At 49.4% G+C, this 25,842-nt stretch overlaps 1 protein-coding gene across 1 annotated transcript in view; it reads left to right on the plus strand.

Moving 5' to 3' along the window:
- WNT3A (Wnt family member 3A) overlaps positions 1-25,842 on the plus strand; it is a 91,386-nt gene that overhangs the window by 1,017 nt on the left and 64,527 nt on the right. The gene's annotated exons all lie outside the window — the stretch shown is intronic.

Here is a 25,842-nt window from a genome sequence, read left to right on the forward strand (position 1 = left end):
GGGGTCGCCGCTCCCGGGTTTTCGCCTTCTCCGCGCTTTGCACCCTACGCCTTTAAGAGCCTTTTCTCGCTCGCTCCCCCACGAAAAGCAAATGGTGCTGGGCAAGGCATGTAACTGCACGATCTGCTCTAATTACCCCGCGGAGGTAATTGGGCTCAGGGAAGCCCTCGCGCAGGGAGGCTCCAGCTCCGCAGGGTTCCGCGGGCTGAGCCGGGGGGCTCCGCGCCCGCGCTGCGGACAGCTCCGAAGCGGCCCCCCTCCCCCCCCCCCCCCAAAAAATCATCACCGTCCTCCTAATTAATTTTTAAAGTGCGTTCAATCCTTGCTCCCCCCCCCCCTTCCCCACCCCGCGGGTGCGGGGATCCGCGGTGCCCCCCTGCCCGGCGGTGCAGAGGTGAGGGTGTTGAAGGCAGCAGCCTCTCCAACTATTTCAGGTATGTCTGAAAGCAGGGAATTCGTTGGGATGGGAGAAAAAGCAATAAAATGCAAATGTGTTCCTGGGAAGACAGGCAGCGAGAGCACCTGGACGGGAGTCATTAAAAAGCAATCTTTTATTCCCAGCCACCATCTAACTTATAATTAGGAACTCTGCTTGCATTCCTGATTGGAGAAGGAAACGCATTCCTCTAATACCGACATAAATATTCGCTTGTCACCCGCCGAGGGGAGCGCGGTCCCGGCCCCCGGTCCCCCCCGTCCCCCCGGTCCCCCCTGTCCCCGCCGCTCCCGGAGCTGCGGGAGACGCGGCTGTCCGAGGGGGAAAAGGCTGGGAAAAAGGAGCTGGAAAGAGGGGCAGGAGTTCTCTTTCCAAGCCGGGGCATCAGGTGTGTGCCGGGGGGGGGGGCGGCAGCGGCGGCACTTCGGGGTTCGGGGGTGGTTTTTTCCCCGTCCTTGCCGGTGCCAAGCAGCGGTTTCAGACGTTTCTTTCGCAAGGAGAAAGCCCCCTTAGGCCATGGAAATGCAAAGGAGGGTTTGGTTGGGGTGGGGGAGTCGCAGGAGAGGCCGGGAGCTGTTGCATTGGCTGCCGAAATTCCCTCTCGCCCTCCCACCCCTTTCCCTCTTTATTTATCCTCAACCTTTCCCTCTTTATTTATCCCCAAGCGAGATATAAACCCACGGCCACCCCCGTGGCTGGAGATGGGGAGCAGCCCTGGAAATGTGGGGAATTGGGGCCTGGAGGTGGCACAGGGGACCCCGGGATGCACGTCCCAATAACGGGAGGGGAGTTCCTTTCCTCCTAGGCCAGCCCAGCTGCTCCCAAATTTAGCGAATCGACCGTGCTGCTTTATTTGATTTTAATTTAATTTCGTTCCGCTCGTTCTTTTGTTTTGTTGTTGTTGTTTTTCTTCTTTTGGAAGAGAGGACGGGGAGTTTTTTAGTCTGGTCATGCAAGCAGCAAACATCCCATCCTAAACCGTCTCTGTTTAAAGCCTCCCCTCTACCAGCTCGTGGTGATTTGGGTGTTTACAGCAGAAAATCTCTCATTTCCCACCCCCCAATTGTGCCCCCTCGCCACTAATTGTGTCTAATTAAAGCATCAACTCATCTTAAAGCACGGGGCTGTGGATATTTACACTTTGAGAAAATCGGTGCCAAAGCAGGGACTGAGAAATTACATTTTCCTGTGTGTTTCGGTTAATTATTGTCCCAAAATTCGGGGAAATGTAAATTTTTCAGGGGGGAACAAGTGTTGCTGTAAGTTCTGTCTACCTCTCGCAGCTTCTTTTTTTTGGCTGAGCTGTTTAAATTGCTGCTCCCACGGTGGCGTGGGGGCACCTGTTTAAATCAGACCGAGCAGATTCCCAGATTCCTGGGAGCTTCGGGAAAAGTTCAGTGGAGGAGAAGGGAAAGAATCCCTTGGAGCAGCGATGCTCCCACCCTCCATCCGTGATGATGCTGGGGTGGGGGGGGGAGGCTCCGTGAGTTCCTCAAAACCAGCAAATAATGCATTTACAGGCTGGGATAAAAGGGGCTTTGGAAAGAATGGTTTAAAAATAATCAAAGAAAAGGGACTGATTCCCACTGGAATTGATGAGCCAGGTTTTAGGGATGTACTGGTGGGATTTCCTGTGCCACAGGAGCCGCCCGGGACCTTCTCCAGTGCAGTGCAGTACTGAGCTGTTCAACCTAGAGCAGCTCCTGGGAGCAGCAACAGGCTCTTCCACACCCAGGGGGCCAGATTAACAGCAAAAATCAGATGGTTTTCGGGTTTTGCTTCTTTTTAAAATGTTAGTGCTGTTCATTTCTTGGTTTGTTAAAAAAAAAATTTAAAAAAGGAGAGATTGGAATGAGCGAAGGAAGGCTGAGGGAATTCCGAGCAGAATTCATGGCTAAGGGGGGATTAAATGTAACCTGTTCCCTGTCCTGGGGGAGTCTGGGGTCCTTGTGGAGTCACAGGAGCAGCACGAACAGAATTTAAACTTTTTCCAGCTGACTTGCACTGCCTTGACCGACTCCGCATGGAATGGGAAAAAAAGACTTTAATTTTATTTATTTTATTTTGTTAATCAGTGCTAAGTGGCCTGGCTTGGTCTGAACACAGCCAGTGGGCAGAAATGATTCGGAAGGGAGAAGGGTTGGATTCAGGAGGGGAAAAAAAACCAGCAATAAAAATTAACACAGGACTTCCATGATGGGAATCTTAACCTCCTGCAGCCCAGGATGCTGCTCCTGGCGTAGATGATCCCAGGAGAGGCTCTCTGGGCTGAATGAGAAGTAGAGGGAGACCCCTTTGCTGTAGGAGAAACTAACTGGCATCGTTTTTCCTGAGTGTGAGGCAGCTTGGCATGTGTGTGGTTGAATTGTGCGCTGGGAGAGGGATGGGAAGGGGAGTTCAAGTGGAGCAGCAGGCTCTGGCTGGGATTTGGGGTGGTGGCATCGCTCTGGGCAGTGGTGTCTGTCCCTTCCTGTGTCCTGCTGGGGCTCCTGTCCCCTGTGCTGCTCTGGCCATTCCTGTGTCACACCCAGAGTGGGGTGGGCTGGGATCAGCCCCATGGAAAACTGGGCGAGGAGAGGAGCTGTAATCACTGATACCACAGTGAACGGTGCTCCTGAGGGTGCCAGGCCTTTGGAAGGGGATGTGGAGGATGTGGGGATGTGTGTGGAGATATTTCCCTGCCTGTGGCCTGGCTTTGCTCCTGTTCCCCAGCACTGGCCACAGCAGCTCCATCGATTTCCTCATCCATGGAGGATAAGCCTGGCACAGCTGTGGTGTCCTGCAGGATCCCCTTTCCGTGAGAGCTGGGAAAAGGGATCTGACAGCTCCTTCCATCTGTATTTTGTGCAGTTCAGGAAATGTAACCCCAGTGGCGTCACTCCAGCAGTGCTCAGGTGCTACACCCGAGCCTGTCCCTGTTCCGTGGCATCACCACAGCAGCAGCAGGGCAGGGATGAACTCCTGTTGTGCTCTCTGGTGTCTTCTGGGGTCTGCTCCCCTCAACATGGGCTTTAAAGTGAGTGAAAGCCAGGCCAGGCTCTGCATGCCATGAGAAGCCCAACCCTTGCCTGCTGCAAGCCCTGCAGAACCAAACCGAGCCCTGGCAGCTGCGCTCTTGGGAAAGCAGAGCTTGGTTTGAGAGGGGAGAAGATCATCCCTCGCTAGCCAGCAGGGAGGCAGAGCCCTGGGAGGTCACTGGAGGGACAGCCTGGGCCGTGGGTGCTGGCAGCAGGGCTCCTAGGCGATCTCTAGAGCTCAGAGGTGTGAGCTGCATCCCCACTTCTCTGCTCGATTGGCCGGGGTGAGGTGCTGGAATTCACCTCCATCTCCTCCCCTCCTGCAGCGGGTTGTGGTGTGAGGTTAAAATCCGCCAGTGTAGCAGTGCAGTCCCTCTGCATCCATCCATCCATCCATCCATCCATCCATCCATCCATCCATCCCTCTCCCACCCTTCTCCCAGTCCTTGGAATTGCCTTTATGTGCCTGTACCTGTGTTACAGCAGCAGCTGACACAGCCCTGGTTCTCCAGGCAGGGAATAATCATTGAATGATGGTGTAGGCTGCTCTCAGTTTGGCTCCCCCCCAGTTTGGCTTTTCTGGATGTGGGGTGGCTGGTTGGCATCCAAGCAGCAGCAGAATGGAGGGAAAAGGGCCAAAGGGATCTTTCTGTGTAGATCCAGGTGGTAAAAACCCCGCTCCATGCAGGGAATGCTGTGTGCAAAGGGGAAGGGGAATCATTTTCCACCTCCATCTTTCAGCTGGGACTGAAGGAACAAACTCTTGTGGTGTTTGTGTTGTTCCTGGCATAGCCCAGTTGCAGAGGAGCTGGTGAGGTTAAATGACTGGACCAAGATCATACCAGGAGGTTTTTTCGCAGCAGGAACTGAAAATTTTGCAAGGTCTCAGCAAGAAGTCCCTGTTTGAAACACAGGGAGGGCTGGGACTTTCCCAGAGAGCCCGGTGTGTGCTAAAGAAAATCCCAAATCCCTCATCTACTCAGATTTCGGACTCATTTTATTAAGTTGTGTTGTTCTGCTACATATTAATTGATTTTTTTTTTCCATTTTAAGAGGACTTTATTAGATAAATTAACCTGAAAAACAGCAACTTGATATTCAAAGCGTTGGCGGAAGGAGTTGCATCCAAAAAAAAAGCTTTTCCTAACTAAAATGAGGAAAAGTGAATCATTTTGCTCCCCAGCTGTTTCCAGGTAACCCTGGAGGTGAAACCTGTCCTTTGCAGACGTTGGAGCACCTCTAAGAACTCTCACTGGAAAAGTTTTGAGCACTTGGAATAGTTTGGGTTGGAAGGAGCCTTTTAAAGGTCACCTGCAGTGAGCAGGGACATCTTCAACCAGAGTAGCTGGAACTGAGGGTTGGGAACTGCATTGCTTTCTGTTGGCCAAAAAAGGCTTTTTTACCATTCCTTCTAAAAGGTTCAGGCTGGAGGAGCGTTGATTTTTACCGTGGTGTCTCCTAGAAAAGGAAGTCACGGATTGCTGATTGCACCAGGGGAAGCCAGGCTGACTCGCTGGTGTCTCCATCCCAAACCTGCGGGATCCCTTTCCTGCTGGCATCCCGCTTCCTTCCAACTCAGCTGCAGCCCTGCAGCAACGCTGCTGCTTCTCCAGTCCCTGCACCAATTCCTGCATCCTTGGTGCCAAGCAGCAGCAGCAGGAGGAGATTATTCCACGTTAGGCCTCACGAGGAGCAAATATTTTTCCTTCACGCACGTGGGAGTGCAGGAAAATCCCGGCGGGATGAGCAGGGGTTGACGCTCGGCTTTGCCCTTGCCCAGCGTTCCTCGAGTTCGTGATTCAAGGCACCCAGCCGCATTTCAAAGGCTTTGTTGGGCATAATGACAGCACTTGGCAGGCCTTGCACAAGGGTATCGAAGGGGGAATCCTGCGGGCACTGAGTCAGGGTGCTCCCTTTGGGGCCGGGCAGCTGAGCTGGGTGTGACAGCCTCGTTCGTCCCCAGGACGGACCGGTCCCACCGACATCCACGGTGAAATTCCCAGCACAGAGCAGGGCTGGACTCGTGCTCGTGCCCTGCTTCCCCAAGAAAACCCCGTGAGGATGAAGAGTGTGGCTGGAAAGAGGGGAGGAGCATCAGGGAGGTCTGGAGGTCGTGGCTGGGAAGGAGAAGGTTCCAGAGGGGCTCCCTCTGACTTGTGGGGATGTGGAGCGTGGTGATTTCTGCCCGCTCAGGTGGTGCTGGTGCTGGGGTTAAACCCACTGGACTGTGGGGGAAAGGAAGGGGAAATGGCAGGGGGAAGCACTGGCTGGAGCACACAGGTCTTGTCCACATGCTTGGCCAAGGCGGGACTGGGCCCAGCCCCAAGGCTGCAGCAGGAGTGTCCCCAGCCCAAAAGGTCTCTCTAAACCCATCTCTGCTTTGCTGGCAGCACCAAGAGACGAAGCCCAGAGCCGAGGCAGTTCGGTGGGGCTTCATACTGAAAGGGGGGAATATCCAGGCAGGAGCCTTCCCATGGGATATCCATCAGGGCTCTGCTGGATCAGGCCTAGGGTTGGTCTTGCAGCAAAGCCACTCCTGAAAGTGTCCATGCCAACTGTTCCCATCTATCCCGTGCCACCCATGATGCTCTTTTCCCCTTTTGTCCCTTTAAAAGCGGAAGGATTTGTTTTCAGTCTGTCTTAGCACGACCTGTAAAAATCCCATCAGTTCATAAGTTCACTCCAAATTCTACTGGAACGTGCAAAAATCACGGGGAGGGAAGGAGGGACTGATGCATTAACTTCCTTGTTCTGAACTCCTAACATAGGGCACGGCTTTCAAAAGCAGCCTAGGAGCCGGGGGAGAGCGTTCTGCATCACAAAGGTGGTGTTTGTCCCTCTTCCTGGTTCCTCACCTGCATATTCACAGTCCCCTTCCCATCCGGGTGTTGCTGCTGCCCAGAGGGGGCTTTGCATTTGTAGAGACTGGGCCATCAAAGGAGTTCAAGGTGCTTTTGGTCTCCTCCTCCTCACCACAGCTTCTGTCCTGGTGTTAAGGCAGTCAGTTATGCTTCCACGGATCCAGTGATAATTATTAGCAGGGATTGCTGCTGCTCTTTCCCCAGGTGGAGATTCCCTCACGCTCTTGGTGTGAAGTGCTTTTCTCCTGTTGCACCTTTGCACTCTCAGGCTTCACCAAGGTCACATCAGAGCATGTGGCTGGTTGCCTTCTCACATCACTGGCCGTGCAAGGGATTCCAGGTGTCTGGGTTGGTCATTTCTCCTCTCCCACTGGGTTCTATAGGCTCAGAGTGCGTTGGAGAAGGCTCAGAGAGTGCCTCAGGTGTTCCTGGAGCTCAGGGCATGGCAGACCCTCACATTTCCAGCCTGGCCTCGTGTTCATCACAGGTCTGGGAGCTTTCCTGGTTGCCAGGCTCCATTCCCAGTGTCCCTAGTTCAAACCTGCCTCCCTGGAATGGCATCTAGCCCACAAGTGGAGATGGCTGGGTTCCCATCAGGAGCCCACGTGCAGGTTCTACTGCTGGGTGAGATGTTTGGTGACATCCTGGTCATCCTCAGAGGCCTGGCAGGGATTGTACCCAATCCACTGGTGACCTGCTCCTTTCTTGGCAGCAGTTGGAGACCAGTCAGGAAAACCCCAGAGCATCTCAGCATCACTCCATGTCCATCTGCAGGCAGCTGAGCAAAGCCTTGGGGGTGGAAGTCACTTTACCCATCGCATGTCTGCAATTTCCATGTCTCCCATCGATCCAGGGGCTCTTGGCTCCTTTCTCTGAGGAGAACTGGGCACTTTTCTTCTGCTGCAATTCATATCTCAGGTGTTTGCTGGAGCTTGGCTGGTGAAATCCTCTGTGCCAGTGGAGGAGTTGAGGAGGCCAGCTCAGAGCAATGACCACCAGTGTCATCCAGGTTTAGTCAGATTATTCCCAACACAAGGAACCCCCCTTCAGAGTTTGCACATTTGCCTGTTTCCTGTCAAAATCCGTAATTCCCGTTCCCTGGCATAATTTCACATGGCTCAAGTCAAGTAATGGACTTGTTGTCCATCATTTTCCTGTATTTTATACTCTCTTCAGTGCTCATTGGTGTATTGGAATGGGTGCAGGAGCATTTGTGGCATCCAAGCTGGTACTGAAAACCTCTAGACACCCCCCCTCCTCAGGAAACCCGTATTTTGTCCTGTCTCAGCCCAGCTGCTGAAAGCCTCGGCAGTCTGAGGATTCTGCAGCTTCCTCTGTAACCTATTTACTCCTGACTTTCATCCAGGACACTCCAGAGAACAAACGCATCTTCCTCGTGCTCTTAGACACACCCAGAGTCTTCCACCATCCCCCAACCACACCCACGAGTCAAGATTGTGGTAGAGCTTTATCTCAAAACTTCTTAAAGGGAGATTTGAAGTGGTTTCCCTGTGGCTCCGTCCTGACAGTCATCTTGGCAGAGGGACACGGTCGCAGATGTTTCTGCATTTCAACAATTACTCTGGCTTTGTTTTTCCTTTAGATCTCTGAAATCAATCCCCTTTTCCCTTTTCCCAGTCCATGCCTCTTAATTTCACTTTGCAGGTTTGTATTTCCTCTTCCTCTCTGCTGGAAGACGCAGTTTCCTGGCTAAAGTTACGCACGCCAGCTTTCCAGGGAAGTCACCATCACCCAACAGAATTCCCACTGTGGGATGGAGCAGGGAGCAAAGGCAGAGCCCATCCCCGCTGCAGCTGAGCCCGTGAAACGAATCCAAACTGCACTGGGCAGAGCAGGAGCTCCTTGTGCTTCCAGAGGGGTGCACCTTGTCTAATAGAGATATTTCCCGAGGGGTGGGGAGGCGGGAATGGAACTCCTTGAACAGTTGCCAAGCCTCCCATTCAGCTTGTGCCTCTGCCCCCACAAGAGCAACAATGGAGCCTGTTGCTAGACAGTGTTGTGTGGCATGACAGAATACAACTCTAAATCCTCGGCAGGCTGAGGGACACACTTAAGGGAGAATTCCCATTTTTTCCCGAGCCTGCTGTAGCTGGGAAGGAATGGGACGGTGTGGGCAGGTAGGACTCCGTCCAAAACCCAGTGAATGTCAGGGGAATATCAGAGGGCATCAGGTAAGATTTGCAGAATTTACTGGGAGACCCACAGCTCCTCCAGAGACACAAAAATCTGGTTAATGCTGGGTTTTGGGAGATCCATGATTGGTTTTGCAAATCTTCCTGAATATTTTGCGGTCTCTAACCAAGATTCCTTTAGAGCTAGTGGTGAGAGATGAGATGCAGCTCATCTGACATCTGTCAGACACTTACTTTGGGATGAGATGAATCCCATCCCAGCCGTGCCAGTTTCCCAGCCATTGCCTGGAAGGGGATTCTGGATGCCTGGGACAAAGATATCTCCCTTTGGACGGGTCAGTTTTGTCTTTGAATACACTCCTAAGCCATTTTATGCCACTCCTGGGCATTTTAGGATGTACACAGAGGTGTGCAGTGCTGAAAGAGGATATTTCCTTTGGAGGACTCTTCGAGGTGAATCTTTAGTGACCAAATTACATTTGAAAAACCCTTCACTTGAAGTCCTGGCATTGCTTTCCACAGGTGTAGAAGAACTAAGCAAAAATCCTGTATCTCAGAAGGGCGTTTGAAGGGAATTCTTGTGAAGTTTCAATTTCTTAAACGTTCTGGGAGCAGCCATCGAGGTGAATTTGATGTGGAATAAGTTGCCTTAGTGATCCAGGCCAGGAGACCTGGGTACCACACGGATCCTGTGGATTTGGGGCAGTGGTGAAGGGCCATCCTGAAGGCTCTGAGGACAGTGCCCTTCTGTGGATCACAGAACCACTGAATCCCAGAATGGTTTGGGTTGGAAGGGACTTCAGAGCCCATCCAGTCCCACCCCATGCCATGGGCAGGGACACCTTCCACTGTCCCAGGTGGTTCAGAGCCCCATACAACCTTTTGATATCTTCTGTTACTTTCCTACAGCGAAGGATTCAGGGACTGGGAAGCTCAGCCCAGCCTGTCCCCTTCCCTGGCTGGCTGGAACGAAGAGTGCTGATTTTTTTAAATCTACAGAGAAAGGAACCTGCAGCCTGATCTCCAGGCCCTGAGAGCTGCTCTGCTGCAGCAGGGCTCTGGTTGGGTCACCCCCTGGAAAGATTTGCTGCTGGAAGTGCTCAGACAAAACACGAGGCTGAGTGGGGAAGGACAGGAGGGAAGTGCAGGGCTGCTTAGACACCTAATTTGTGCTTTATGCCTCAGATTTATTGATGGCATTGCTGCAGCGTGATCAATTAGCTGATTTTATTGAGCTGCCCCTTGTCAGTGGTGGTCCATGAATACCCTCAGCTCATTCTGAGTGTGAGGAAAAGTGGTTTAGCTCTGTTGCCTTTTTTGAAGTGCTTATTTCCTCTCACACGCTGCAGAGAGAACAGGCTTTTAGCAGCACAGATTTAGCTGCCTAACTCTTGGGCACCTTGGCTTAACTGAGATCCATCCCTCTGTGGGCTTGCAAAAATAGGTGTAACAGCTTCCACCACCATTAAATCCAGAAATCACCTCATCCATCCTCACGTGCTCCAGGCCGGATTAAATCTGCCTAAATCAGAATTGTGAAGAAGTCATGGATATAAGCACTCAGTTAACACTGAGTCATTGCTAACAGGAATATCATCTGGAGAAGGAAGGAGCTTACCGGATCACTGCTTTTTCCTAGCAGGATGGCTCATGGATATTAGTGGATTGATTGCAAAACCTCGAAGTCACTTGCAACAGAAGACTGAGGGCACAGTGGGAACTGGGTTTTGCCTGGGAGAGTACAGGGCCCAGACAGATGGGGCAAACAACCGAGTTGAAAGAGAATAGATAAGACACATTAGCAGAAGATTGGGGATCAGACAGGGAAATGCTAATTCAGTGGCCACTGAAACCCTCGGTGTAAGTTGCCCACAGGCATATGGGAAGTCTGTGATCCAGAGGAGCATTGAGTCCATCTGTCCTGCTGACTCAGTGTGTAGTCTCGGTCTGCTGGTGAATGAAAGGGTCAAGCCCAGCCTAACACAAGGCAGGGTGTTCCTAGCACAGCTGTAGCTCCGCTAAAATTGCAGTTGTTCTGCTGACCAGAAGAGTCTCCAAATTCTGACAGAGAAACGAATTCAGGATTTGTGTAAACTGGCCTAAATTTACAGCCTCAGGTACCTTGGTGGTGTCAGCCAGCAGCAGTGAGAGCGGTGGTGCTCCTGCTGCCCCTGACACTGGGACTTGAAATGAATCGAGGAATTCTATCCTGCAGCCAGGCTTCAGGAATGAGGGAAACCAGGCTCTTGATGGATTCTTGCAAGAGCCCAGTTTTGGCAAGCTCTGGCACCAGAAGGGCAGGGCAACATGCAAAACCTTGACTATCTAATGAACTGCAGGCTTTGTGATTAACAAGGGGGACGAGGTAATTCAGCAGCTAAAACTCATCCTTGGGACGTGGGACCTCTGGCCATATTTCTTCTCTGCCCATCACAGGCCTAAACAAACAGCTTGGGCACCTGGACAGAGGAGAATCAGAAAGGTGGGAAAAGAGGGGAGTTTCTTACAGGCTTTGTCAGAGAGAGCTGCCCACATCCCGTTCCAAGGGGCAGTGTGGGGTCACTGAGCAGAGCCAGGAGAAGCAGCGCCAGAGTTACCTTTGTCTCACTGGGTTTTTTTTAAAAAAACAGGTTTTGGGTGAGGACAGCAGCCAGGGCAGCTGGACATGTGTGAGTCAGCATGGCAGAGACCACGAGTGAGGAGTTTAGGGTTGTTCCCGGTGTCGTAGAGCTGTACACACACAGTGCTGACGCACAGCAGCCCTGCTGAGCTGGGTTCATCAGCTCAGCCCTGCTGAGCTCAGAGCTGCACATCCCGTCTGAGGGAGTCATCCAAGCTCCCTTTGCAGTCCATGAGTGAGGGCTGACACTTCCTGGCTGTGACTCAGCAGCCCTATCGATGTCAATCTCGGGAGGAAAGGATCTCTCTCTGTCAGGGATCAACAGAACCAAGATGACCAGTTGGGAGCCTGACTCCTGCATCAGCAAGGTTAGGTCAGGTGATTTAATTCCATTGTGCCCAAATCCTTAAGCTCATCCTGCCCTCAGTTCCCCTGGACAAGGAATTTGTATTTGTGCAAAAGTCTCTTGGTTTTGGCTTCTGGGGTGTTTCAGTGCAAAAGCTGATTCAAGACAAGTGCTCTTGCAGGAGCATTATTTGTCAAAGATTCAGTCATTTGGATGGATTTTTTGTAACCATAGTCAGCTGCCAGGTGGAGGCACCTTGACAGAGACCACCACCCTCAAAGCCAACCATGATTCTGATTCTGGAATCCCTGCAGCAGGGCTCACCAGCTCCTGTTGTCTTCTGAGCTTCACGTTTTCACGGTTCTGCTGACCTCGCTGATAAGATCTGTACAATTTTATTCATACAGCTTGTGCTGTCTGGTCCTCGAATTCCCAGACTGTTTCTGTTACTGTGAATGAGGAAGAGCTGGGTTTATCTCAAATTTCCTTGATCTTAGAGATGTCAGGAAAGGTACCTGGGATTTTCTTTGATGCCAGAAGAATACAGTGGCATTGATATAATGGAAGAGTGAGGGAAGTGATGTGAAGTCTAAACTGACTACAGGTCTCTACATAAAACTGTCTGGGTGCTTAGTTAGGCATGAACTTAGCCTTGGGCACTGTTGTGCTAAGTTAGACTTTATTAGTAATCTTAGGAAAGAATAGATGGAGACACCTCAGGTGTAATTTGTGTAATTTTCAGCCATGTTGACCTTTTTCTGTGAAATTCAGGCTTTTCCAAAGTGTTTTTATGCAGACCTGTAGTTGCTTGTGCAAAGGGACTGATGTCCTTCAGGCTCCAGAGGGGGAACCAGGCTGGGGGCAAGGAGGGGCTCATGGAAGGGCTCTCAGCTCCACTGCTGCTCTAATCCATCTCTCAGAACTAGTTTCTGCATGAGCCAAGGTTTAAGCAATCCTGCTGCCTGTTTGTCCCTGTAATGACATTGAAACCCCTTGGCCCAATGAGCTTCTTTTGGCAGAGGTTCTGAAAAAGATTAGATACCCACAGGTCTCACAAAAATGGGCAGTTAAATGGGGTAGAAATGTGAGCAGTGTCCTCACAGGGGCTGAAGGGTGTGAGCAGTGTGTGTGTGCACATCCATGTTCCCTGGACATCCTGAATCCAGACAAAAGAGTCATTGCTCACCAGTTTCAGCGCCCACAGAGTAACTCCTCGTTCCGTTTTTTGTTTTCTTCAATTCATCTTCTGTTTCATAGAATTACAGGGCACAGAATGCTTTGGGTTGGAAGGGACCTCTGAGGTCATCCAGTTCCAACCGTCTGTGATGGGCAGGGATGTCATTCACTGCTTCAGGTTCCTCAGGGTCCCATCCAACCTGGCCTTGGACACTTCCAGGGATAGGGCATCCACAAGCTGATCCAGTGCTTCACCACCTTCTGAGTAAAGAACTTGGTCCTAAGATCTCATTTAGTTAAAACTGTTTCCGTTGTCTAATCCCTATCTGCCCACGTATAAAATCCCTCTCCCTCTTTTTTTTTATAAGCCCCCTTTAATTACTGGAAGGCCACAATGAGGTCTTCCCAGTTCTCCAGGATGAACAGTCCCAACTCTCTTGGCCTTTGTAGGACCATTGCTGCAGCCCTCTGATCATCAGAGGGTTTCTTCCCCCTTCCTTCTCATTCTGAGATGTGATTTATGGGAGGAGTGGGCCATGCCACCAATCTCCTCATTGCTTTGTATGGCTGAGGAAGGGATGAAGTGAAGGAACCTCCTCATTAGATTTAAGGAGGAGGAAGGACTCCAATGCTTTGGAGGTCCATGGTTCCCATGCTGGATGTCACCCACTTGCCTGGTGGATTGGTGCTGGCAGCTCCCAGAGACATGTCCTAGAAAAGCCCAGTGAACACCTTCTGTGAGGATTCTTTGGAGAGAAGAAGTATTCATTATGGAGGAAGGTAGCTAAATACATATATAATACACATGCCTATGTGTATATGCATTGGTAGATCACATATCCCTCTTCTTAGCTTCGGCTTCTGCTCCAAAACCAGCTGGAACTCAAAGAAAACCTTCCTTTGACTGTAGCAGACTTTGGGACAGCCTATTCGTCTTGTGCCTGGGACTCTGAGATCCTTCAGGAACCCACAGGTTGCTTCATACCTTGATTCTGGGCCAGGAAAGTGCTGCTTTGGAGCAATTCCTTTGTCTCATGTCTTAAGACTCCGAGCTCCTTTAGGTCTTGATCCTTCCAGTTGCTTCACCCTTTGATTCTGGGCCAGAAAAGTGCCATGTTTGCTTTGTGTTTATCCTTAAATACCGGGGCAGTTCTGTGCATTTTCTGTGCCTGGGCACCGGGCTGGGTCGCACGGGTTGAGATGAAGCCTGGGAGCAGGGAGAGTCTTTCCTGTGGTGGGCTGATACACACGCACGTTGTTATCCATGCTATCAGGGACATACAGCAATAATGTATGGAAATTACAGGCATATCTCAGTCCCATCTCCCCTATCCCAGTGCAGGGGAGAGAAGGAGCCCGGTTAAGGCTTGTACATATCTGACAACGTGCAGCAAAACTTGGCTTGGAGCTGGATGGGGTTTTGGGGCATGCAAAGGCAGAATTGCAGAACTTCGGTGTGTATCCTTCAGAACTCACAAAATCCACCCGTGCGCTGCAGATCCTGGTCTGCACCCCGCTCTCAGCGGTGACGGGTGTTGAGAGCTCCGAGCTCCACAGGTTCCTGGCTGAATCCCCAGCGTTGGCCAAGCCTCAATCAATGTGAATGATTGATTTGGTAGTTCTGGGGGATGGCATAATCCACTGGCGAGGGCGTGCTGCTGAGATTTGGGAAACTTGGGTTCAAAACCCTGCTCCGAATGGAGCAGAGGAAACTTGTAAAGCTCATTTTCCCATCCCATGGGTAGGTGCCATAACCACTGAATTGCTGACTCTGAGTATAAAGGGGACATTGCGTCCTCCAACTTCACTTTGGGAATGGCACCTTAGGGGATGGGCACCTGAACAAATTACCACGAGGTAAGTTAGGGTGTGAACTCATCAGATGCCAGTTTTTCTGTGGTAACTGCCCGTGTGAATGCTCCTTCCCTGCAATAAACACGAGATGGTTCATATTTACCAGGGGGTAAGAACGTTCACATGGGTGTTCACATGGCTCACACCCTGGTTTGACTCCCAGTAACTTGGGCCTGTGCCTCTAACCTCAGTACCCTTGAAAAGCCATCCCGAAAAATAAAAATCAAACTCCTCTGCTTTACATAAACCACAATTTTGCCATTTCTCCATTTCAAATTACAATTATTTCAGTTCATCCTTGGTTTGCCAGAAAGGATTTGCTGAGATTGACTCCACTGCACTGTTTTGGCAGAGAACTTGAGGTCTTTGCGGTCCTGGTGGCCTGGATCAGCCAACAAGGGCAGATAGTCTACAGACACCACACCAGCTTTGCTTGCCTCATAGTCAGAGACCTTCTGGGCACTGACAGAATATTAATATTCCTGTTTCTCACAGCCAGCTCCCGAGCCCTGAAGAGATTTAAACATGTGGAGATACGAAGTCAGGCACATAAAACGCTCTTTAGCCAGTGTGGTGTGGTTGTGGGATGAGCAATGCTCCCAGGTTGCCTTGAGGTCACTGGGTGCCTTTCCAAGTGCTCTCCATAGACCTGGGAAATGGCCACAAAGTGTTCAGGAGGGAAGACCTTGATTTTCTGAAGGAAAGACCTTGGAATAGTGGTCTGTGAGTCTTCCATTGCTGCACAGATAGAAACCTTGCCTAGGAGCAGGCACAGCATAACTGCACAAGCTCAAGGACAGAGCAAGGGAAAATGCCTTTAAAATATTCCAAGAACTGGACTGAATGTTCCAGTCAAAAAAAATACCCACAAAACCAACAACCCACTTGCTTATGGGCTGGGACTTTGTCTCATGATGATCCCAAAGGCTGACTCAAGTTATCTGAGGCATCTCCTTTCAAGCGAACATGGGGAAGATTCAATTCATCCTGGAGGAAGCATTCCAGCAACTGGGGACAGCTCTGCTTTGAAAGCAGGGTTTTCTCGGAATGCTGGAGCACTCCTTCTGTCTCCAAGCACACAAGGAGTTGTATCTGTGCTCTGTTGGGTGACAGAACCTCCCCTAAGAGACCTCTGGACCAAATTCACTCACTTTATTTTAGCCATGTAATGGTCAGCTATCTGAGCCAACCATCTTAGAAAGTTGGGCACCTTCTGAGGGCGATTCATCCTTCCTGAGATTGGGATCTTTCGAGTGGATGTGATGAATCACTGTCTGGAGTTGCCTGTCTTTCTCCATCCACTCTAGAGACAGCCTAAACACCTCCCTTTTAGACAGGTAAAGTTGGGAGGGATGACTGGGTGCCTGAACACCCCACAGATATCATTGATGTGATGCCAGTTGGTGTCTGGGAGGATTTTATCCCTTTTTAAGGGATAATTTTAAAATTAAAATCTCTTATTTTAAGAGAGGCTGATGAGAAACCTGAAGTGTTTGTCAGGTCCTTGACCTTCCTTGTTGATTTTGCCTGGAGAAAAGAGGTAAAAGACCCAAATCTTCTTCAAACTCTTTCAATTTAAACACAGTATTTTTCAGTACATTTTTTTCCAGGCAATATTTGCAGAGTTATTACAAATATTCAGGATTGTTGTAGTCAATAACAAGGGTATTTTGGGACTTTTATTTCTGGGCTTAAGGTGATATGTGGCTATTGAAGACCAGAGTAAGATTTTTGCAAGGAATGGAGTTCCGCAAACATCCTGTGTGGTGCACTTAACAGTTTTTTTCTGGAGCAGCTGGTCCTGGCCACTCTAGGAAAGGGTTGCTGACCTCAGGTCTGCTAAGTCACATTTTTCTTTAGGACTGGAGCATTGTTACCAGACCTGTATAACCATTTATGGCTGTGATGGGGACAACCAAGACCTTGTAGAGAAAACAGAAGCAGTTTTTCATCACTGCACCCTTCAGAGGGCAGCTCATGGTTTGTAACCGGCCAGTGGCTTGGTGGAACTTTTGACTGGTTTGGGGAAATGCTGAGTTGCTGACCGTGTTCATTAACTACAGAATCACAGAAATAATAGAAACATAGGAGGGGTTTAATTGGAAGGGACCTCGAAGATCATCTCATTCCAATCTCTGCCATGGGCAGGGACATCTTCCACTATCCCAGGCTGCTCCAAGCCCCGTCCAACCTGGCCTTGGGCACTGCCAGGGATCCAGGGACAGCCACAGCTGCTCTCAGAACCTGTTCCAGGGCCTCACCACCCTCATGGCTAAGAATTTCTTCCCAATATCTCATCTAAATCTCTTCTCTTTTAGTTTAAAACCAAGCTGAGAGGTGTTTTAGAAACCTCTTCCTCTGAACTCGCTGTTGCGTATTTTTTGTGTGTGCATGGCTCAGGAGACGGATGCGATTCATCGTGGCAAGCTTTTGTCATCCAGAATTAAACATCTGGTTTATAACTTCCAGGTAGAATCCTTTTTCAGGGACTAACTCCCTGAGGGCAGTTCAACCCCACCTATTCTAGGCATCTATCTTAGGACAGAGCAAGTTGCTCTTCTTCAGTCCTAGTGATTCTGTTATGAGGTCAGAGAGGTTTTGGGTGATGTCATTAACTGAATTCCTAACTTTTAGGTGTTCCAGAGAGATTAGATGAACTCCAATGAACATTGGTTTCTGCCATAAGCATGTGTGAAATTCCAGTCCTGGTGAATCCAGAGGGTTTTTTTCTTTTGCAAATCGACTGAAGTCCTGCAGCCTTGAGAACCTGTTTGAGGCTGGAATGGTGTGAACTGCCACAGCTCCATAGCCTGGAGGATGGGGACAGCAGGTGACAAATGTCACACTAAGGATATTACAGTGCAGAGATGAACCCTGAGCTCGTTGTTGCTGAGGAAGCTGTGGGAGCTTCTTGCACAGAGTTGTGGCTTGAGAAGTTTGCTAGTACCTACACGTCCTCCCAAAATCTAATTGTGCTAATCCTCCAGCAACCCTGACTCCAGAGGACTTTCTAACCACGCTCTGGAAGCTTCCTTCTTGCTCTGCTCTGCTGCAAACCTCTCCAGTGAGAAAGTCTCTGTCTCCAGACTGATTTCATAAGAGCAAGGCCTTGGTGTCTCATCAGGATTTTGTGGAAGTGTGTTCAGGGGAGGCAGCCTGGAAACAGGGAGGTTTCCCCAGAACATCCTTAGCAAATGAGGGATGTCATCACAACTCATGTGGCTTTGCAGAGTGTGGGTCTGGTCTCCAGTGACCTCTAGAATTCCATGGCAATTTGTTTTTTAGGATGATTATCCCATTCTTACCCTTATGGCAAAAGTGATTACACCTGAGTTTCCAAGTTAACACAGAGTTTCAGCTCTGCGAAATTGAAACAGAATTGACCTCATTTTTCTCCAGTTGAAACATCCATCTGCTTTCCTGTAACTCCGCAATGTCTGAACACCTTTTCCTTTCCTTTTCTTTTCTTTTGTTCCCCCTGGGATTTAAGAAACTCCTTCATTTGTTGGTGCAGTGCAATCCATGCCTTATTTAGGAAGTCACAGGGAATGGTGGGAGTAGCAAGCTCAGCTCTCCGGCATAAAACAGGTTCGTATTTCCAGGGCTTTCTTATAAATGCTGAGATCTTGATCCCAGAGGTGACTGGGGTCCCCTGCAGTCCTGCATGGATAGGGTTTAATTGCCAAATATTCTGTGTACAGTGGATTCAGTAAAGGCAGAAGGACATTTTTGTAGGCAGACACCTGTGTTTGTCTCTGTGCAGTGAGTCCCATTGTGAGAAATTCCAGCATTGGTGATTGATGGTTCAACCCATTTGAAAGTGGGTCTGGGGTGTAAAGGTCTGTGGGCTCATTTTTTAGGATTGCAGTGGGCATTCCACCATGTTTTCCCCTATTCACCCAAACAAGTGGGGCTGAAATGCATTTTTGGGGAAGAGCTTTGAGCTGAGATCTTGAAGACGTCAGCAGGGTGGGCGAATCCATCCTTTCTCTTGAGGGATTTGGCCGGTCGGGGATTCATCGACTTCACCACACTTCAGGTCTACTTCTGAGCTGAGTCTGGCTGGTTTCAGTGAACCATCACTGGTTCCCATTTCACTTCCAAATTGGAAAAAGTGCTTCCAATTATCTGGGTGGGAGTTTGTCACTCCAAGAGTACTTGGAGTAGGTAATTTCAGGAGTGTCCTATGGGCCCCATGGCTCACGAGGCGTTCCTGTGTTCTGCCCCGGGCTGGTGAGGTGAGCAGGACTCTGCTTGTGGTCATAACGCTGCTGATCACGTCTGCCTTGGTAGCAGACAGCAGAGGTGGGATGGGAGAGTAAAATTCTCAGCATCTCTCTTGAAAGTTGTGTCTTAGAACAACAAAGAGATCGAGTTTGTGACTAAGACCTGACTTAGACATGACTGGACTGTCATGGTAACTATGAGTCAGGACCTTTGGTGACATTCAGAATGAAAAGTCCTATTAACCTACCTAAAAATTGATTTATTTGTGAGAAATAAATGCCTTTTATTGTTTTCTATTCAGCATGGTTCTGTTATAAGGGATGCTGGCTGCCTCTGGTGAAACAGATTTGCTGCTCTTTGATGCAAGCAGCTCTTAATGCTTTCATCTGGAAAAAGAGAAAGGAATTTAAGGGTTTTTTTATTGTTACCACTGTTAGATTTGTACAAAATGGAGGGGTTTTGGAGCAATACTGATGTCCACCATGTCACGGCACCTCCCAGCATGGAGGGGCATCGCTGTGACCTCTCCCTCTCCTTAACACAACTTTCAGCCAATTTTGTACTGCCTGAGGCTTTAGGAGAAATTAGAATCCAAGTCTAAGGGTTTGCCTGTGTGTGGAAGTTCTAGCAAATTAAACTCCTGATCGAGTTTCTGCGGTGCAACAAGTTACCACACATCAGCTGACCCTTGGTACCTGTCTGTGTGCTCACAGCTCGCCTGCAGCAAGTGAGGTAATTAGACTTTGCTTACCCACAATAAAAAAGGGTTAATTTAAATCACATTCGCCAGCATTTGCTGTAGGCTAGGGATTCACATATGTAGGATTGCTGTGGGTCAGCTAGCACTAGGCAGTAATTTGAGCTCCGCTCGCTTGACCATGAGATTGAGCCCTAAGTGGAGACGGGGATTTATCGTGTGGCGGTGTCTGAGCACTGATTCCTTCAGGACATGCTCCAGGACATCCACTCTCAGACATCTGCAACAGAGACATCTTTTCCTGTCTCCTCTGTGGTCGATAAGGAGGAGAAATGAGTGATTGGTAGTGGGACGGGATTCTCAGCCTCAAGATGTTAAAAAAACGGAGTGAAAACATGTTGAACTGTGCCCTCAAATGGTGCTTCTCGATTCTCTTAATTGCTGAGAGGCAAAGCTGGATGACTTGCTCAGGTGGAGACCACTCCATGCCTGCTGGAGGCCATCAGCTGGACAAGTGGATCTCACCTCCCATTACAATTTTGTCCACGAATTTTGTCGCAGATGATGAGGATGTTGTGCCATCCAAGGAGCCTCCACCTGCCTCTCAAAAGGGCTCAGGTCTCCCAAAGATCCAATGTCAGACCTGCCAGCTCCACACATCTCCGAAATTATGGCCTAAATATGGAGCAATGTTCAATGAAGAACGACTTACTTTGAGATGTTCTGTTGCAGATCCTTCAAAGGCTGCTGACTATTTGTATTTCAGGGTTTGTGAGGAGCAGGTAGGAATACACTTCCACTCCTGGTTGCTCTGCGATGGTTCCCATGTAGGTAAATCATTAGTGATTTCTATACGTTTTATAGGTGTTTACGATGACTCAGAGAACTGGAAATTCTCTGCAGGGTGCAATTCCTGCCTTCATGTGAGCCAAAATCATAGAACTGGTCAAATTCCAAGGTACTGAGTGCACAGGAGATGAATGAAGAGGCTTTGAGCTGTAGAAATAACGACCCAAGCACTTATTTACTCTTTTAAATCAGTATCTTTCAATAGCCTGTACAATGCTGCAAGTTTCCTTTCCCTAACATAGATAACCTTTTCCAAGTTTCCTTCCCTAACACAGACAGTCGTTTCCATAATCTCAGTTTTGGGAATTTCTTGTACAATCCTAAGAAGGGAAAAGGACTAAAAGACTTTAGTCCTGTGGAAATAGTGAATTTCCAAAGAGAAAGTGATAACCCTCCCTGAGAGTTGGATACTTTTGGCTAAATGTAGGTGATTAAAGCCATTTGAGATTTCCCTGGAGTCCATGTGCAGCCTTCCCACAGGTCCCTGATGATCTTGTCCTGTGTAAGTATCTCACACAGGGCTTTTCACATGGAAATATTCAGGTAATTCTGATTCCTGGACTTCAGATCCAGATATTTTTATTTGGCTTTCTACACTATCAATGCCTAGCGAGTGATCCAAGTCAGTGGAGATCTAAGGCTCCCTGTAGCTGCGAATGCAGGAGTGTGCAGTGTCGTCCAAAAGGATGTTTTGTGTCACCCCAGGAATCCACATGCTTTAGGGAGGCAGGCTGGAGTCAGGTGGATGCTGGAAAGCACCTCAAATGGTACTCAACACACCTGTGCTCGAGCAGCTGAATTCCAGCCTGAGAATTCAACATGTGATAAACTAAGGGGGGGAAAAAATATCCAGAGAATTTCAAGCAGGCACATACAATTTCTCCCAAAAGGCAGCTGTTGGGAGGTTTGCTTTGGAATGTCTGCTTCCTGACTAAGAGTGGTCTTATGTAAAGTAAGGTCAGCTGAATTATGTGCAGCAGTGAAAACTTCCCCTGGGAATAATGGGAATGATGGTTGAGAGCTCTGCTAGCCTGGCCATGGAGGTCTTGACGATCACAGGGAGTTGTTGGTCATGGAGACAGTGGGATGAAATACAGGATTAGAGAATTCTAGAATCTTAAGGGGTTGGAATGGATCTTAAGGATAATTCTCCAGTCCCAATTCCCCCACCATGGGCAGGGACACCTCCCACCAGGTCAGGTTGCTCAAGACCTTCTCCAAGCTGGCCATGAACACTGCCAGGGTTGGGACCACAACTTTCCTGGGCAATGTGAAAATATGAAAGAAAAGAATGAACCCTCCTCCTGTGTTTTGGTTCAGCTAGTTTGGATCAGGTTGAGCCAATGTTCAGGGAAGTGGAAGTTCACTTTGATGTGTGGAGATGAGGGAAGCCCACAGTTCCCAGACACTGGTAGCCTGCTTCCAGTCACCGATTCTAAATTGACTTTAAGTAGTTCTCACTTTCAAGAGTAATCGAGTAGTACTGATTTAGATCTGGGTCTGATTATTGTTGGAGAAGAAAATTAAGATGTTTGTCTTACCTAGAAGGATAAGTTGTGGCGTTACACGGGATAATCTTCAATTTACTACCAGAAGCAGCTGCACTAAAGACAGGCGGGTTATCAAAGCATTGGACTTCCTTTGTGATAAAAAAGTGCATCAACCTCAGATGACTGATTGCAGTAGAGCTGCTGTGGCTCGACACGTTCGCAGCCCTCAGCAGCACTGCAACACCTGTGCATGACCTCAACTTAATCCAATGTCAAGGGCAAAGGAAGAGATTTAAGCCTCGCTGTCTTGGTGGAGGCTCAGAGCACATGCATGGACAGTTGCAGCAGCTCTGCTGGCAGGCAGCAACTTGTGAATTACTTGATCTCATTCATTGTGTGCCAATACCTTGCTTCTCGTCACCTTGGTGAGTAAACAGAGGGAGGCAGAGCCCGGGCCTCCACGTTTATGAAAAGCGTTGCCATGCCAACGCGCACAACTCCACACGGATCCACGGGAGGGGATGGGCTCTGCACAGGCACGCACCCCTCAGCCTGAGTGTGAAATGAGAGGTGACAGGCAAGGAGAACCCACATGAGGCAGCGCTCCGAGCCCGGGATGGGGCTGATGGGGTGATATGGCTCCAGAGCGAGCGCACCTGGACTGCTGGGTTCCATCCCGCGCTCGTGCCAGGAACGTATTGACAAACTGGAGGGTAGTCAAAGAGCCAGAGGGCTGGAAGGACTGATGCTGATGAGCGAAGATTAGCTCTAAGTACTAATCTGGGCCAAAGAATGATAGGATAATAGCTCTCAAACATTTGTCAGGTGTATGTAGTAGAGGAAAGCAAGGAGGGATCATTCCACGAGGTACCAGGAGCACGACTTGGAGAAGGAAAGAAAGGTGGATATCAGTTAAATGTCAGAGAAAACAACTTTGCCTGCATGCTCTAGAATGACAGTGTAGAGGAGTGATGTTAAAATGATAGAAGTATCAGCATTTGATTTATTCAACATGATCACAGGCAAGACAATGGGAATGTGTGATGGAGGTTTCTGTTTTATGGCTGGGTGGAACCAAGTGAGTGATATTTTGGAATATCACTGGAATTCAGTGAGGGCTTATCTTCAGCTGGTGTGAATCTCCAGAGCTGCCCTGACTTTGGTGAAGCTGTTGCAGAATGCAAAGACATGGAGAGGCTGTGGAAAGGTTGGAATTCAGGATATGACTGGATGGACTCTGTAGGCATTTGTCTGAGCCTCAGGACTTGGACATTCACGTGTTTAGATACAAAATGCTGAAATTACCAATTTGTGACTTTATGTAGCAGGTATAACAAACTGTACAGTTATAACTTCCCACTGACTGCAATAATTTGCTGTGACCAAGTTTGAGCTCCTTCACGCTCTTCATCATGAAACTCATCTTCTAGCCTGATCAGTCACTGGATTCTGTGCCCACAACATCCTTCCCTCCAGCTGGGAGAGGCATGGGTTTGATGGGCGGCATGTTTGGTGATGAGGAGTTGGTTGGATGGTCACATCCAGAGGGTGGTGGTCAATGGCTCAGTGTCCACATGGAGATCAGTGACCCTCGGGGTCCCTCGGGGGTCAGTGTTGTGACCAGTGCTGTTTAATTCCTTTATCGGTGGCATGGACAGTGGGATCGAGGGGACCCTCTGCCCACAACACCAAGCTGGGTGGTGCAGGTGGCACGATGGACGGAAAGGATGACATCCACAGGGACCTGGACAAGCTCCAGAGGTGGCCCCTGGGAAACTCTTGAGGTTCAGCAAGGGCAGTGCAAGTTCCTAAACCCAGGGAAACCGTGGGATCAACCTGGGCTGGGGATGAAGGGATTGAGAGCAGCCCTGGGGAGTTGAATTTGGGGCTGCTGGTGGGTGAGAGGCTGGATTTAACCCAGCCATGTGCACTTGCAGCCCAGAAATCCAGGGCTGCGTCCCCACAGGTGAGGGAGGAGCCCCCAGGAGCCCTCAGCACAGGAGCAGGGCCAGAGGAGGCCACAGAAACACTGAGAGGGCTGGAGACAGGCTGAGAGAGCTGGCGTTGCTCAGCCTGGAGAAGAGAAGGTCTCAGGAGACCTTGGAGCCCCTTCCAGTGCCTGAAGGGGTTTGCAAGAAAGGTGGGGACAAACGTTTTAGCAGGACCAGCCGAGACAGGACACGGGACAACGTTCTTAAACTAAGAGAGGGTTGATTCAGATGAGATAGAAGGAACACATTTGTTCCGATCACAGTGGTGAGACACTGGCCCAGGTTGCCCAGAGCTGGGCTCTGAACAACCCCACATGCTTGGAGATGTCCCTGATCATGGCAGGGGGTTGGACAGAAGAGCTTTGAAGGCTGCTTCCAACCCAAATTATTCTGTGATTCCAGAAATGGGAAATCTCTCACTCGGATTGTCATAACTGAGATGTGATTGAGTTGCTGCCTGAAAGAACCTCTCCTTTCACCAGATCTAGTAGGAACTGGGTGAAAGGTCAGACTACATTTAAGTAGCGATTTTAGGTGGTTTTTGTTGGGTGAGATGGGTCCTACCTGAGCTGCAAATGAGCCTTTGAGAAGCTCCTGAGTGCATGAGAACAGATAATTCTTTGTCAGAGCCCCTAAGCTCAGATCAATGCTTTCCTTCAGATTTTCCTGAGTGAGGATGAAGTGAAGAATTGATCTCTTGCTGCTTGGAGGAGTAGGACACAGCCATTCCCCTCCTTTGGACACACCCTCAGTGTGTGAGGTGGTCATTTCTCAACTCCCCATTATTAAAGGGTGTGAAAGGGCTGTACCTACAACAGATGTAAGAAGATTCTCAGGATCAACACTATTTAAGGACTTTGCTACTTCTCTCTTTAGCACCCTGCTGATAAGGAAGCAGCATGTTCCTTAATCAAAGATTTGGTGTTTTAAGAAGAGGTTTCTCGCAGAAAATGGCCCAAAATGTACATTTATGTGGCAAACAGTCATGGTTTATTACTGACCTGACAAGATACTAATGGAAGAAGGGCATGTGGACCTTGCAAAGTAATTTTTGGGGTCTCCAGGAGTGGGATGGAATCCCAGTGCTCTCTTGGGTGTGGAGGTGCCATCAAATCCCTGTGTAAATGCAGTGGGGAGGCAGGAGGAAAGGTTTTGTCATTGCAACCAAGGTGGGGTTTGTATCTTTAGGGACAGACTGGCTGCTAAATGCTGTTAAGGACGTGAGTCCTGGCTTTCTCAAAGTCCAGGAGTGCTGTTTGACCCTACCTGAGGGTCTGTCTTCCCAGGGAGCTGATAGAGATCCCTGGATTCCAGCAGCGTTCTCATGGTATGTTATGTGCTGCTCCAAAATGCCTTGGGATTGGATTTGTACGGAAAGGACAGAGCCGGGATGAATTATGTCTGTGGTGAGTTCCTTGCAGCTGAGACCAGCTCGGGAGCAGGATCTCACACTTCCCATCCAGCTGGCAGCCAAATCCACCCAGAGATCCTCTCCACTCCTTCTCGCAGCCCTGACTGGACTTCGTGGCTCATTGCACAGGGACCCTCGTGGTCCTTAGGCTGTAACTCCCTTAGGTGAGTCAAAAAATGGAGCCTCCACCCTGCTGGCCGAGCTGTGCTGAACTTGTCTCAGCTGGAAGTCACTGTTTGCATGTTTTCCCATAGCTACTGGAAGGTGTTTGATTCCAGGCTGAGGTGTGACACGCAGCTCGCTAGCTCTTAGATGTGAGTTTGCCCGGTGGATTTGGATTGTCTCCCAGGTGCTGAATTATCCAAGAGAGATGTGCATTTTTCTTGAACTTCGTGGTGTGGTGTCCCAGGACTGGGGGTGCATGAGGAGTTAAGATCTCAGGCATGCAGCATTTGGGGCTGAAGTAATCCTTTTGCTCAGTATTGACCCAATACCTCCTCTCACAGCCCGAGGTAGGAACTGTGTCACGCACAGGGCAGGAATTCTGCCATGCAGCAGCATTCCCCAGATTCCTGGGTCATTAAACAGCTCCAAGAAGCTCCAAGGTTATTATCAATTATGCTGGTATCTAGATTAGTCCCTGCTCTGCCACCTTATCAGTAACAGAGCCATAAAGCTGGCCTTTGGGATTCTTATCTCCTCACTTTGATCAAA

This window comes from Corvus cornix, chromosome 2 (genome assembly GCF_000738735.6).
Source record: "Corvus cornix cornix isolate S_Up_H32 chromosome 2, ASM73873v5, whole genome shotgun sequence".
Classification (NCBI taxonomy): Eukaryota; Metazoa; Chordata; class Aves; order Passeriformes; family Corvidae; genus Corvus; species Corvus cornix.